The 14,747-nt window shown below is 37.0% G+C and overlaps 1 pseudogene; it reads left to right on the forward strand.

Annotated features, from left to right (window-relative positions):
* LOC101321770 (pyrroline-5-carboxylate reductase 3-like) overlaps positions 1-14,747 on the forward strand; it is a 58,498-nt pseudogene that overhangs the window by 19,853 nt on the left and 23,898 nt on the right.

Consider the following 14,747-nt stretch of genomic DNA (forward strand, 5'->3'; position numbering starts at 1 on the left):
TGGGGCTCCCATTCTTCTTCTCCCAGAGCGGCGCCCCCTGCTGGCCCTTCACCACACCGCAGGCACTGCTCCTCTACAGAAGGTAACTAAGCTATCACCTCTTCCAAAGTCCTGTCTTCTGAGTCCGAGTGGGAGTGGGATCCTGGCCTCCACAACCTGCCGGATCCCTCAGATCCAGGCGGAAGTCCTCTCTACAGAAGGCTATGGAATTGATAACTCAAAACAAAAAGCCCTAACTGTCCTTCCGGTGGGCTAGAGGGAAAATGGTCTTTTCATCAATTTTTGCTGAGACTGTAGCAGCAAAAAAAGACAAAATACCAATTAATTCACCACCAGCTCTTTCCAGTATAAAAGGTGAGTGACTGCTACTGTCACCTTCCCTTTGCTCTTCTCACTTTCCCTGCGGAGCTGGGACTGTTCAGATGAGAATGTTCCCCTTTCCTCCTTGGGCTCTGGTTACAGTGTCCACACTTCTTCTGTATATTTTGATGCTGCTGATTCGTTAAGCAACTATAAATTATATACACTGCTTGCCAACTCCTATAAGAAGGTTTAGATAAAAATCTACGCTGCTTTTTCTTAGTACCAATTTTTTTTTTTTTTTTTTTTTGCCGTATGCGGGCCTCTCACTGTTGTGGCCTCTCCCATTGCGGAGCACAGGCTCCAGACGTGCAGGCTCAGCGGCCGTGGCTCACGGGCCCAGCCGCTCCGCGGCATATGGGATCCTCCCGGACCGGGGCACGAACCCGCGTCCCCTGCAGTGGCAGGCGGACTCCCAAACACTGCGCCACCAGGGAAGCCCTCTTAGTACCATTTTTAAAAGAAAAGTAACTATGCTGAACTTCAAACTGGTATTTTCCTCCTCTTCACTCTCAAGCCCTTGAAACCAGTGTCATATCAAACAGTTCAGTCCTGAGTTCTTACTAATGTTTTCACCACTGCTTTGCCAAACTTCAGGTTACAATATGGGGAAGACAGAGCAATGATAATTGTATAGGTAACCAAAGCTAAAGATTGTGTTAGACAAGTAGCGGTAAAGGTCTGAGTCAGGGCTTTCACTAACTAGGCAGCAGACTTATAATGGAGAAACTGGGTTGGAAAAGGTTTTGTTCATTTTCAACAAAATATAATACTTTTTTAAAATTCCCTTTAATAGAAAAATGAAAGTTTTTCCAATACGTTTGAAGAACAGATTTAATTGTTTCTTATCAAAGGAAAGCTTGTCAGGTTGTTCATCTCAACATGGTCTACCTGCTATTGAGAATCAAAGTTAAGAATTATGTACTCTTAGTTTGCTTATAAAGAACACACATAAAGGGGCTTCCCTGGTGGCTCAGTGGTTGAGAATCTGCCTACCAATGCAGGGGACACGGGTTCGAGCCCTGGTCTGGGAAGATCCCACATGCCGTGGAGCAACTAGGCCCGTGAGCCACAACTACTGAGCCTGCGCGTCTGGAGCCTGTGCTCCGCAGCAAGAGGGGCCGCGACAGTGAGAGGCCAGCGCACCGCGATGAAGAGTGGCCCCCGCTTGCCACAACTAGAGAAAGCCCTCGCACAGAAACGAAGACCCAACACAGCCAAAAATAAATAAATAAATTTATAAAAAAAGAACACATTAAAATTTAGGCTTGAACATGTTAGGTGGAAATGAATGAATAGAATATCTTCGCCGAGTGTGTTATTGGGCTGAGTTATTAGCAGACTCTTTATAAATTCTAAACTTGGTTATAGCAGTAAAACAATTTTTTTGTTTCTTGGTCTAAACCTAATGCTGAATAAATTTTAATTTGAGAAGACACCTATTTTAGTATTAAACTAACACATTAAAATCCCACAGGATTTAGGCAGGAATTTATGAAATGCTATCTGACTGCTCTCAAATGTTGCCTTAAAGTAAGTAACAGTGGGTTCACCTGAGATCAAGTCCAATTTTTCTCCACATTTACCTTTAAATCTTAATTCAAAACATCTTTGAATTTTCAAGATTTGGTTATCATAACAGATAAAATAAAATATATTCATTTCTTCAACTCAATGACTTGGATTCAGTTTGGTTGGAAAAACGTATGACACAATTTTAAAAGTATAACTCCTCTGCCTCTGACGTAATTAGAAAAGTAGCATTCCAGGTGGTCTGAAAATAGAAAAATGTGGCAAAGAAGCCTGTAGCATGGCAGTCTTGAATTTAGGAGATTATTAATGATGTACATATAGACTGAGTCACAGAGACTTCAAGTATTGGTAATAAATGATAGCTTCCTAAGAAGGACTGAGTATGAATTGCTAATGTTATTCATTTTCTTTATCCATTATAAAGAAAAGATTGCCTCTCTTCCTCTAGACTAAGGTTTAGTTTTGTCTATGTGTAATACCCAAGTGAAAAAATTTTCTTTTGACTAAGACACAGTTATGAACTAAACTGATTTATAGCCAGTTCAGAAGCCAAGAGATTAGCACCAAAATAGTGGTGAGATAATAAAATACTGAACTTGGACAGAATCCAGATTGCTCAAATATGAGTTGGGAAGAAACTGCTGATTAGCTAAGATAGACCACAAAGGCTTGTCTCTGGATCCACTATTAGTAAGAATGATGATTCAGACCCATTTGGGGGTTGCTTTCACTCAAGTTTCCTGTCTGCCTGTTCAAGTGGTATACCCCAAATTGAGAATACGCAAATAGTTCCCATGCCTGGTGTCCCCTTATTTCTTAGGAAGGATGTTTTAAGTTCAGTTGTCAATCCACAGCTATGAGGAGCAGAGAATTATTTTAGACTTACTATCTCTAGGCTGGAGAAGGCAGCTTTAGTACTCAGGGTAGGCCTTATTTCCATTTAAGAAAATCCTTGCTTCCTTAAGATTATAAATTTCCATGTTCATTTTCTACTGCTTCACTGGGCATACAAATACTCTGACTATGGTTCCCTACGGCTGTTTCTCATAATAAAACAAAATTCAAATATTTCCATATTAAGAGACACAAGGCGGAATAAATGGATTTTAGAATGCCAACTCTCATCCCATGAGGTTTGACTTCTTTTGACACTTTCTGATGATCAATTACATCCCACCATTGTTGGCTTCATTTGTCAGCCCTACCAACCCAAGCATACAATGTGGCTTTCCCCTTCATCTCCTAGTTCATTGTTGAAACAAAATTGAAATAGTGAAAGCTTAGTTATGTAGAAAAGGGAATAAATAGAGAATACATAGTTCAATAATGTGCTTTGCAAAGACTGGTTACCACTGTCACTTTGGGGTTCACTTGGCGGGCACTGTCACATCAATGCCAGCCTGCTCCGTGTGGCAGCAACCATCTGCCCCCACTGCCAAGAGGTTCTTCAAGCACAGCACGTGTTCAAAGTCCAGACTTCAAAAGGGAAGCTGAGACAAATTATGGTTTGTTTGAAAAAAAAAAAAATCCCTTGATCCCTCAGTGCTTCGATTGCCTCCCCAGAAAATGACATGGAATTAAATAAACACACTCTTCAAAAAGAAAGAAGAGTTTCATGACTAAATAAAGGCCTGGGATGGTATAAGCAGATTCTGTTTAACATCAGGGTATTGCCACATTCATCACCGAAAATAATACTAGTAATTATTTTATGTACACTTAAATTCAAAATATATATGCTTAATGTAGCAAGTTTAATTTCAAAAGGTGAAACAAATATACACACAGAAATGCATACAAGTCTTTTAAATAGACATTACCTGCCCGTCAGCAGCTATATTCACAGGCAAAGATGTCCAACGACAACTGGCAGCTTGTGTACCCAGTAGTTGGTGGGGCCAAGAGAAAACCATGCCCAGCTGAACTCTGGGGGAAATGCTTAAACTTTTTATACATAGAAGTTAAGATGGCTGGAAGCCGGGCATTCAGTCTAACATTGTCAGCATATATAGACTATGGTGTTGGGTGATCTGAATGTTGGACATGCCTTTGAATCGCTGGTCATAGATGAAGACTTTATTTGGATTAGAGCTGGGAATGGGGGCTGTGGGCTTTCTGGCTTCTGCTGGGAGCTAGACATCCATGGTCTCTGCCATGTCCCTCTAGCCCACTGACTCGAGCACTTGAAATGGTATGTTCCTAGCCCCTAGTAGTATAAATGGATTCCATCTCCCTAGGCCTACCTCCTTCCCTCCATCCCAAATATTATGCAAAAGTTGAGGCCTGCTGCAAGGGCTGATGTCATTGTCTGGGCAGAACTTTGTCCCAACATTCACCCTCTTGTCCCTCTGGAATTCTATTCAGGAAGTGCTGGGATGAGCAAGCAAAGCCAGTTAGTTCTGCGCAAACACGTGATGTGTATAGAGTTCGTCCTCATTTTGCCACTTACTGGCTCTGTTACCTAGAGCATCATTTGACCTCTCTGAACTCAAATTTCATCATCTGTAAAACACAGATAGTAATAGTAACTACCTAATAGTGTTTAGCAGATGAAATAATGTCATGCATATAAGATGCTTGTATCCTGTCTAGCAGAGAGGAAGTTCTCAATAAATTGTAGCTAACATCTTCCAGCAGAATAAAAAGCCCTACCTAGGAGGTTCTCTTCTGTACTCTACTCCCTCACTTGATCTTCTTCAGTCCGATGATCAGGTACATAATGTTTTCATGTTTTGTTCTACAAAATGAATTGAAAAACAAGGAGCAGAGTCGACTTCTAACCTCAGGATAGTTATACTGGGGAAATGTGTTTTAAAAATACTGTTAATGGGCTTCCCTGGTGGTTCAGTGGTTAAGAATCTGCCTGCCAATGCAGGGGACACGGGTTCGAGCCCTGGTCCGGGAAGATCCCACATGCCATGGAGCAACTAGGCCCATGTGCCACAACTACTGAGCCTGAGCTCTACAGCCCACGAGCCACAACTGCTGAGCCCATGTGCCACAACTACTGAAGCCTGCGTGCCCTAGAGCCCGTGCTTTGCAACAACAGAAGCCACCATGATAAGAAGCCCACGCACCACAACGAAGAGTAGCCCCCGCTCGCCACAACTAGAGAAAGCCCAGGCGTTATAAGACCCAACGAAGAATGAAGACCCAATGCAGCTACAAATAGATAAATAAATTTGTAAAAAAATAAAACACTGTTAATTTTTGTACATTTCTTTCCAAAGATGAAACATGCCTCTTATTCTCTTTCACTAAAAGAAAACATAAGCTAGAATCAGAGCCTGTCTGGCATTTTTTTAAATGCGCAAACATGTGTTTACTATTGTGCAGAACAGCTGTAATTTGACTGCAGTTGGCTGATTCTGATTATGTTTGGTTTATGTCCTTCAAGAGCAGTCACAGAGAATTTACTTATTTGTGTTTTATATCATTTTAAAAATTATCTTCACAAAGCCATTATGTGTGGAAATGTTCTCCTTCCTTTTACCTTCATTATTGTTTAGAAAAGCAACTGTATCATGCAAAGTGGCTGTTGAGTCTATAATCTACCAAATTCATGGGGATGGTATTATAATGTCTTAGAATATATCAAAATTCAGAATCATCATCTCATAACTATTTTAGTGCATTTATAAAGATCTACTAATGTTTCTGATGCTATAAATATATACTGTGACAAATATTATTTCAACATTAAAAGAAAATTAAAGAACTTAGTAAATCAGAATGAATCACTAGAGACTGCTAAGAAAAGAATATATGCAAGCATCATTTTAGGACTTCTTTTTTTCCTCTAACATCTTCTCCCTCATTCTTTTCCTCCCGTGGATTTTTTTATTCCTACATCTTTTTAATTATTTTTTTAATCCTTATAAAGCTCAGGAATTAAAATAAATAAATAAAACACAGGTCAGTTGCCATTTTAATAGGGATTTGAGAACAACAAAAAGATAAATGTACACAATGTTATTTTAATGACTTTTATGTTTACTTTCTATTAGAGAAATACATTTTTCATAAAGAATGCATTGTGTTGATCAGGCTACTGATGAACTCCTGGTGGGCTTCTGGTGAAGACAGCAGCAAAGAAAAAAAGAAGAGAGAATTGTGGGGTGTATATCACGACTTCGGGTACACAGAGTCAATTACGAGGGGATAAAAGATGATACTTCAATGTTACTCATGAAAGTAAGATTCTTGGGTAGCTTTCAAATTAATATGCCAGCCCAGATTTTTCTGGCATAATGAGAACATCTTTTATGTGTCAGAACAGATTCTGATTATAACTAAATAAGTGAAAGCTGAGATATGCTGATAAGGTGACCTTTATCATAAAGTTTAAGAGTAATTGTCTAAAGTACTTTTAGAGAAGGCAAAAGATGAATAGGAATAAAGTATGTGAGTCATAGGGCTACCTGACCATATAATTCATGTTTATGTTTGAATAAAAATTGCAATTTCAAATACAAATAAAAGTCCACTTAAATGAGATGCTTATGTCATCACTTAATGCTTTTTTCCCCTCTACCAAAAATAATCAAGATTACTCTTTGGGGCTTCCCTGGTGGCACAGTGGTTGAGAGTCTGCCTGCCGATGCAGGGGACGCGGGTTCGTGCCCCGGTCCGGGAAGATCCCACATGCCGCGGAGCGGCTGGGCCCGTGAGCCATGGCCGCTGAGCCTGCGCGTCCGGAGCCTGTGCTCCACAACGGGAGGGGCCCCAACAGTGAGAGGCCCGCGTACCACAAAAAAAGAAAAAAAAAAAAAGATTAGTCTTTGGCTAAGTCAGACCTTATGCTCACAAATACTTTTGCCCCATAAGAGTTTAGAACATTTGGACACATTGTTGTTAAGATGGCTTATAGCTATCTTATAGAAAGCATTCTTTCTTTTATTGCTTATAGCCTTATCTTTATGAAATCACTCTTTAAAAAGTATACTGTTTTATTTTGTAAATTCCATCTAAACATGAAATCAAAATGGATTTATTTGTATATTTTGGTCAGATTTGGGGAACTGCATTCAGTGTTTGGTGCCATATTTAGAGTGGGGTGTTTTCAAAGTAGGCTGTGTCCTGGAGACATTGTACTTGTGCTCCTTTCAAAGCAGTTCTAGGAAGCAGTTCTATTTAAAAATTACATATTGAAAACTCCCTTATCTGCCTATTGTATTTAGTTTTGGGGATGATACAGGGAAGTATTTGGCACTGACCTCATAACTTTTTTTGGAAAAGTGCTTCTACAATTCGTTTTTCACATTTTCATGTTTTTTTCTACCTAGCATGCTTTTTTCCTCCAACTCTTCCCTCATCATTTCTCTCCCCTTCTCCAAATTCTTTCATTCTTTAAAGCCAAATTCCAGTGTCATCTCTCTCATAAAAACTTCCTTGAACCTACTTCAGTCATATATATATTTTTTAAATTTTTCATGGAAATTTTTCCATAACCATCTTAGAGCACCTATCACTCTCAAATGAGCCATTTGAGTGGCTAAGATTATAAGCTCTCATTGAAGTGTGAGGCCCAGGGACAGGTAATGATCTGGTACATTGCATATGGTAAGTACTCAATCCATACATGTTCTAGAGATGTTGCCTGAATATAGCATTTTCCTAATATGTAATAATAAATTAATAACAAAAACTAATTGCATGCATGTATGCATGTATTTATACAACAGTTACAACACTAACAAGTTCATATTGATGACAGGGTCAGCTGGGTAGTTATTTAATTTGGTCACTGAAACTGATAAATTTACTAATTGTCACTATTTGGTCATTTTATTCACTATTTATTTTTCATTATTCATAATAATATGAATAGTTTGCATAATGGTCAAGTTTGCTTAAGAAGGACAAACATGACAATATTAAAATCCAGTGTTGTCAAGTCACTGAACATCAGAAAGATGGTGCCAAACAACCTGTGACAAACTAAATTGTCATCAAGCAGATCTTAGTTTTGGTCTTATATTTAGTATATTACGTGGCCCGACCCAAAATTTCCAAAGGTTTCACAGGAATAAAAGTGGAAAAAAGTAAAACAAAAAGCATGCATGTGAAGTACCAGAATTTTTAAAATTCTACTACTAGTACACAACCATACTTACTGAAAGTTATGGATCTCTAGTCAAGGAAAATCCACTTTAAACTTACATAAAAGTGTGGAAATTTCAACATCAAGTCTTCAGAAATTACATTGAAATGAGACATTGAGATCCCTTCTTTGGAAACAGTCTCTATTGCTACAGCAATAGTTTAATCATATATAGTCACGAACAGAATTTTATTTCTGTGGACACATTTTCCATTCCTTCCAAGTATTCAAAGACAATACCCAACCATAATGAGAGGATGTTAATGAAAGAACATAATGCAAGAACACAGGCTACTCATTTCTACAGGATTCCACAGTTATCTGAAGTCACAGAGTGGTAGAAATTCTGTAACACGCAGAAGCTGAAATGCCACTGAGAATGTTTCATGTTACCAACAGAAAATAGGAAAATGGAAACCAGCATGCATACTTCCTCTATATCATCTGCACTCAATAAATCCTGAGTTAAATTCTTACTTTATTTTTTCCTTATGACAAATATACTTAAGTAATTGGATGTTTCCATCTTATGGAACTGGGGATTTACTCATATTGAAATTCACAATCATGGCTTTTCATATGGAAATGTCTATTCCTCAAGTATACCAGGAAAAAATCTAGTTTTTATTACTTCAAACTTTGTAGAGTAAGACCAAATCCTGGTGTCACATAATGTATAGTGCATCGTTTACAAGCATTTCAGATTATAAGGAAAATTTATTTACCACAAATATGATGATGGCTCCTTTGAAAACAAGCACACTTTTAAAACTGAATCATAATGGATCTAAATATTTATAAAGGATATCTTAAGTAATATACTGAGTGCCTACAGGACATATTGCGTATAAGTACATATTGCGTATAAGTACATATCTAGGGAAAAATGTTTGTATTCTGTGAATTTTATATCTTCTTACTAATCTTAATTTATCTCCTGACATATAAGCAAATTTAGGCTAAGCCTCTTTTATCCTGGATAGCGCATTTTTCCACAGTCTCAAAACTCTGTTAACTACTTATACTATTGAAATGAGGAGCTAATAAATAATAAATGGAGAATAACAAGCCTACCTTTTTCATTGTTTTGTAACTATATTTTCACATTGCACACTGAATCACAGACACTCAAAATCATATCATAGAATTATTGGGGTGAAAGGGCATTTAAAAGGTCATCTAACCCAATGAGTTATAACTTTATTTTACCAACAGAACTCTTTTTTTCTAAAGAGCTTTGTACATGGAACCCCCAAATTTGAAACAGATGCATAGTGTAGCAGCTCTGGTTTAAGAGAAGTATGCTTGGCCTCATTCCCTGAAGCAGAACTCTGAAGTCCCCCAAAGCACGGTTTGATGACCACTGATCTGGGTGATTTGGGCAATCGGCTCAGGATCTTTTCTAAAACACTTTTTGCCAGATAATCATACTGTCACTTCTGTAATAGTTCCAGGGACAGGATATACTTTTTTTGGAAATGTATCAATCATTATGAAATAAAACTATCCCCTATATTAAACCTCCAAGTAACATTTCTCATTATCTAATTCTTGTTCTCTTTGATTATTTTATATAATAACCCTTCAGACATTTGAAGGCAGTGTAGCCCTATATCAATCTGGGCAGAAATAAACTTGGCTGAAAGTGTTTACATTTCCTATCTGAAGGAGTGAAGTAGGTTCTGGCCTCTGCTTTGATCTCCTTGGGTTATGCTTTGTCCAGGAGACAGAGTGGCTCTGCCCTTTGGTTGTAGTCATGAGCAAAAAGGAATCATATAATGAAATCTAGATGAAGTTTGGGTTCTGATTAAAGGAGCCCCAGGAAGATATAAAGAGTCTAATATTTTCAAGACCTTGGGATCAGGCAGGTATCAAAAACCAGTCTCAAAGCAAGGGGGACTATAATAGTAATTAGACAAGACAGATGAAAACAGTTTGAGAAACAGAAAATAGATTGAAAGTTGAAACCTTATGTTGAAGGCAAAGAACATTTTATGGAAGACTTTATCTCATATACAGGGAATGCACTAATTAAATATGATAAATGTTTATGTGTTTCACCTACTCTGAGAGCCATCATTCTAACTATAAAAGTCTAATGGAATCTTTCAGGTCCATATTGTTATCAATAGCTATACCTGTCATCCATTTGTTTGGGGTAGTAACTCTGACATTTGAATTCTCAGCCCAGTATTTTTCAGTTGTTCTTTTCAATTTGCAGTAGTAACACCGCTGCAAGCTGAATACTTCCCATCTATCTCCTGGCCCTCACTTCTCATGGATTTTTCAATCAGTTAGTCGGTTCAAGTTCTGTTCTATTTACTTTCCATTATGCCATCATTGTTTTCTTAGAAAGTGAGGTTGGAGGTTACCCCAGTTTGGGAGCTAGATTTTCAATGTTTAAGAATGAGTAAACAGGGGCTTCCCTGATGGCGCAGTGGTTGAGAGTCCGCCTGCCGATGCAGGGGACACGGGTTTGTGCCCTGGTCCGGGAAGATCCCACATGCCGCGGAGTGAGCGGCTGGGCCTGTGAGCCATGGCCGCTGAGCCTGCGTGTCCGGAGCCTGTGCTCCACAACGGGAGAGGCCACAGCAGTGAGAGGCCCATGTACCGCAAGAAAAAAAAAAAAAAAAAAGAATGAGTAAACAGAAAAAAAGTCAACAACAGGCTGTATAACTCCTAGAATAAAACATAAGGCAAAATTTCTTGACGTTGTTCTTGGTAATGACTTCATGGATATGACACCAAAAGCAGAGGCAACAAAAGCAAAAATAGACAGGAGGGAGTATATCAAACTAAAATGCTTCTGCACAGCAAAGGAAAATATCGACATAATGAAAAGGCAACCAACCTACAGAATAGGAGGAAATATTTGCAAACCATATATATAAAATCAGGTTAATTTCCTAAATGCATAAGGAACTCCTTCAAGTCAATAGCAGAACAAACAACCCAATCTAAAAAATGGGCAAAAGACTTAGACATTTCTCCAAAATAGCAAAAACGTACTATATGAAAAGAGGTTCAACATTATTAATGATCCAGGGAATACAAATCAGAACCACAATGAGATATCACCTCACACTGGTTAGAATGATTATCATCAAAAAGTCAAAAGACTTAAAGTGTTGCAGAGGATGTGGAGAAAAAGAAGGCCTTTCTACACCATTAGCAGGAGTGTAAATTGGTACAGCTACCATGGAAAACAGTACGAAATTTCTTCCAACAATTAGAAACAGAACTATCATATGATCCAACAATCCCACCTCTGGATATACACCCAAAATAACTGAAGTTAGGATCTCGAAGAGATATCTGCACTCCCATGTTCATTGCGGCACTACTCACAAGAGCCAAGCTATGGAAAAAAGACAAACACTCTTAGAGAAAATGGGAGCCGAAGAAGAGACAGGAAGGAAAAATGAAGAAGAAAATATAAGTATAGGGCACAAAACCCGGAAAAGCTCAATAACTGACTTGTCAACTGCATTAGGGATTGTTAAATCAGAACTGGCATGCATAAATTTAAATACATGATGAAGAGAGCTGGGAGGATATCCCAGGATGTGCGAGACGGGGAAAAGCTGGAAAAATCAAAGATGAAGAGGAGAAAGTACAGAGATCAGTCAACATTAGTATAATTGCTATACTTGACAAGAACAAACAGAACAGAAATGATAATCAAGCATATTACAGGAGGGTTCTTTCCTGAAATGAAAGGAAACTGAGTGATCAGATACACATGCTTCACTACATATCATCAAATGAAATTAAATGAGATAAGAATTTAGACACCCCAGAGTGAAATATTTCAATCAAGTCATGCTGAAAAGTACAAAAATCAGATTGACTTTCACTTAAAAATGAAAAGGTTTTGAGATCCAAGAGTTATATAACAAACATTAATTGTCATTCATGTGGGAAAGCAAAGAAAGACATGTATAAGAGCTGAAAAAAGTAAACTTTAACCATAGAGGTTTCCTGAAACCTTTTAGTTTAGAATTAAAGTGAAGGCATCGGGAGCAGGCAAGTCACAGTACAGGATCAATAACAAGGACTGAAATAATTTAACGTAAAATTGAAGGTAGTTTATTATAAAAACAGATGAAAGCAGAATATCATTTGTCAAAAGTAATTACAGTTACTGAATAAATATATGAATATAATGAGAATTAGAGTATACTCTCCCAGATTTGAGCTAAAACATCTGAAATTCAGAAAATCTGTTCTATTCAAAGGACAACTATATTCTCAGATTTGCTAGGAGAAAATAAGCAGAGTGTTTACATTTTGAGGTTGATATTTTTAAAAATATAGATGTGTTCTAAAACTCTATTAAGGAGGACAATAATTGAATTAAATAACTAAGCATGTATACCCCTCCTAATCACTAAAAAAAGAAAAGAAAAGAAAAAAGGAAAGAAGATTGAGAACAAATGCCATGTAATACACGATTTTAAAAAAAGAGAGAAGCACACTGTGGCATAAAAATCAAAATATATAAATGAAATTCCATAAACTATATCCAAGTTAAAAAAATAGAGCCTCAGATTTGGTTAAGATAGTAAATTGGAAAGAAATATAAACTAGAGGTTTAACAGTAGAAAGATGGGTAATAACAAGCCAAGCAAATATTTGGTTTTAAAATGTTAATGTCCAATATTGGCAAAAGTGTTACAAAATGAACACTGTAGTATAATCTTTGTGTATTGGTCAGCTTTTTTCTTGTCTATGCTGGGGCTACATCAAAATGTCAATGGATTACAAAATTCGTATTATATGTGAACTACGGTTCTGTTCTTCCCCACTTGGCTCCTTCATTCTGGGATACAGGATGAAGTAGCAGATACTGTCTGGGACTTACTCACGTTCTAGAAGGAACAAGTAACCAAAGAGCCAGGCAATGACTTGTCAAGCTTTTGCTCAGCACTTAACGTTCACATTTCATTGGCCAAAGCAAGTTACACATCTAAGTCTGAGGTCAATGGGTTGGAAATTTTATACTTCCCACTGGAAGGGGCACTGCACATGCAAAAAGAAGAATCAATCAAAATATAACTATCCATTGGTAAGCATCAAAATCATGGTGATACTCAAAATACATACACACTTTTAATAATGGAGATCATGGCACACATGGAGCTTGGCTGGCTATACAAAAAAAAACCCACCGTGCCTTCTTTTTCTAATTTAGTTATGCTGGGGGTTGAAATATCTTCATTGTGGTACCCAGTGATTTTTTTTTTTAAAGCTTTACTTATACAGCAGAAATAAAAGCAATGAGTTGAGTCAACCAATTCGACAGGTAGTTTGAGTTCATACACATGAAACAACTAGTTAATTAGCTATATCATTCATTTTCAACCAATTGTTTTGGCATTGAAAAGTCAGAGCCTGGGCTTTTTGAAAGTGACATATGCCTTCCTATGTTATGAGTGAACTTTTATCTTTCAAATTAGAAACAAAAACAACAACAAAGAGAAAACACATTTCTTTTGGTCTACTCCATATGGGTAACTGACATTATCACAGCTAGAGCTGAGCACAGCCTAGAATATGTAATTTCTTTTTGTAAAATATTATTTTCATTTTGAGAAAGAGCAGTATTTGGCACTGCATCAATTCTGCTGCTTTTGTTCATCATTTGTTTGAACAAAAGTAATTATGTTTACAACAAACTAAGCATCAGAATTTTTCTTTTGTTTTCTGGTAGCGTATTTTACATTCAACTACCAGTTAGGTCACTAAATATGTCTGGTTTTCATTATTTTCATGAAAAGAACAATATTCATTTTTAAAAATTTAGGTACAGCATGTTTGGGTTTATTCATGAAAACTGATAATTATTATATTGAAAAAGTCTATACAAATGCCTCAAAAACGAATTATTAAATACCGATGACTATTGATTTTGAGGTAAATTTTAAATCAGTAAACCTTTAATGAATACTGAGTAAATTTTAATTTTATATATTAAATGTGACAGAATTATTTCTTTGTCACCATACTTTAGCACCAAATTGAACTTAACATGTTCCAAATAATAGATGCCATTTATAAGTGTCTTATGATCCCTGAAAAATTCAAGTGTTTCTCAGGCATGACCTGTGGCCAAAATATGTGATACAGGATGTGGAGCTTTTAATATTCACATTTTATTGGTCAACTTCTACTGATTCTCCATGGTCACTTTAGTATAGATAGATTAAAAATTCCTAAATTTTATTTTGAGTAACAGGTACAAACTCAAATCTAAAAGTTGAGGGTTAGATCAATCATAATCTTTTTCTTAAACTTTTACCAAGATCACAAACAAAATTAGACTCATATTTTTTATTATTGTATCCATGGGGGAAGGACTGGTTCCAGGACACCCCAACGCCCAGCAGATACCTAAAGCTATGGACGCTCAAGTCCCTTCTATAAATGACATAGCATTTGCCTATAATCGGTACACATCCTCTCATATACTTTAAATCATCTCTAGATTACTTATAATAGCTAATATAATATAAATGCTGTGTTGTAAATACAATGTAAATATTTGCTGATGCACAGCAAATTCAAGTTTTCAAATTCAAGATCACACTTTTGGTGTTGTATCTAAAATGTCACCACCATACACAACGCCATCTAAGTTTTCTCCTATGTTATCTTCTGACATTTAAGTCTATGATCACTTGATTTAATTTGCAAAGTGTACAATGTCTGTTTATAGATTTTATTTTTTTGGCATGTAGATGTCTAGTAG

The sequence above is a fragment of the Tursiops truncatus genome, chromosome 12, assembly GCF_011762595.2.
Source record: "Tursiops truncatus isolate mTurTru1 chromosome 12, mTurTru1.mat.Y, whole genome shotgun sequence".
In the NCBI taxonomy this organism is placed as follows: Eukaryota; Metazoa; Chordata; class Mammalia; order Artiodactyla; family Delphinidae; genus Tursiops; species Tursiops truncatus.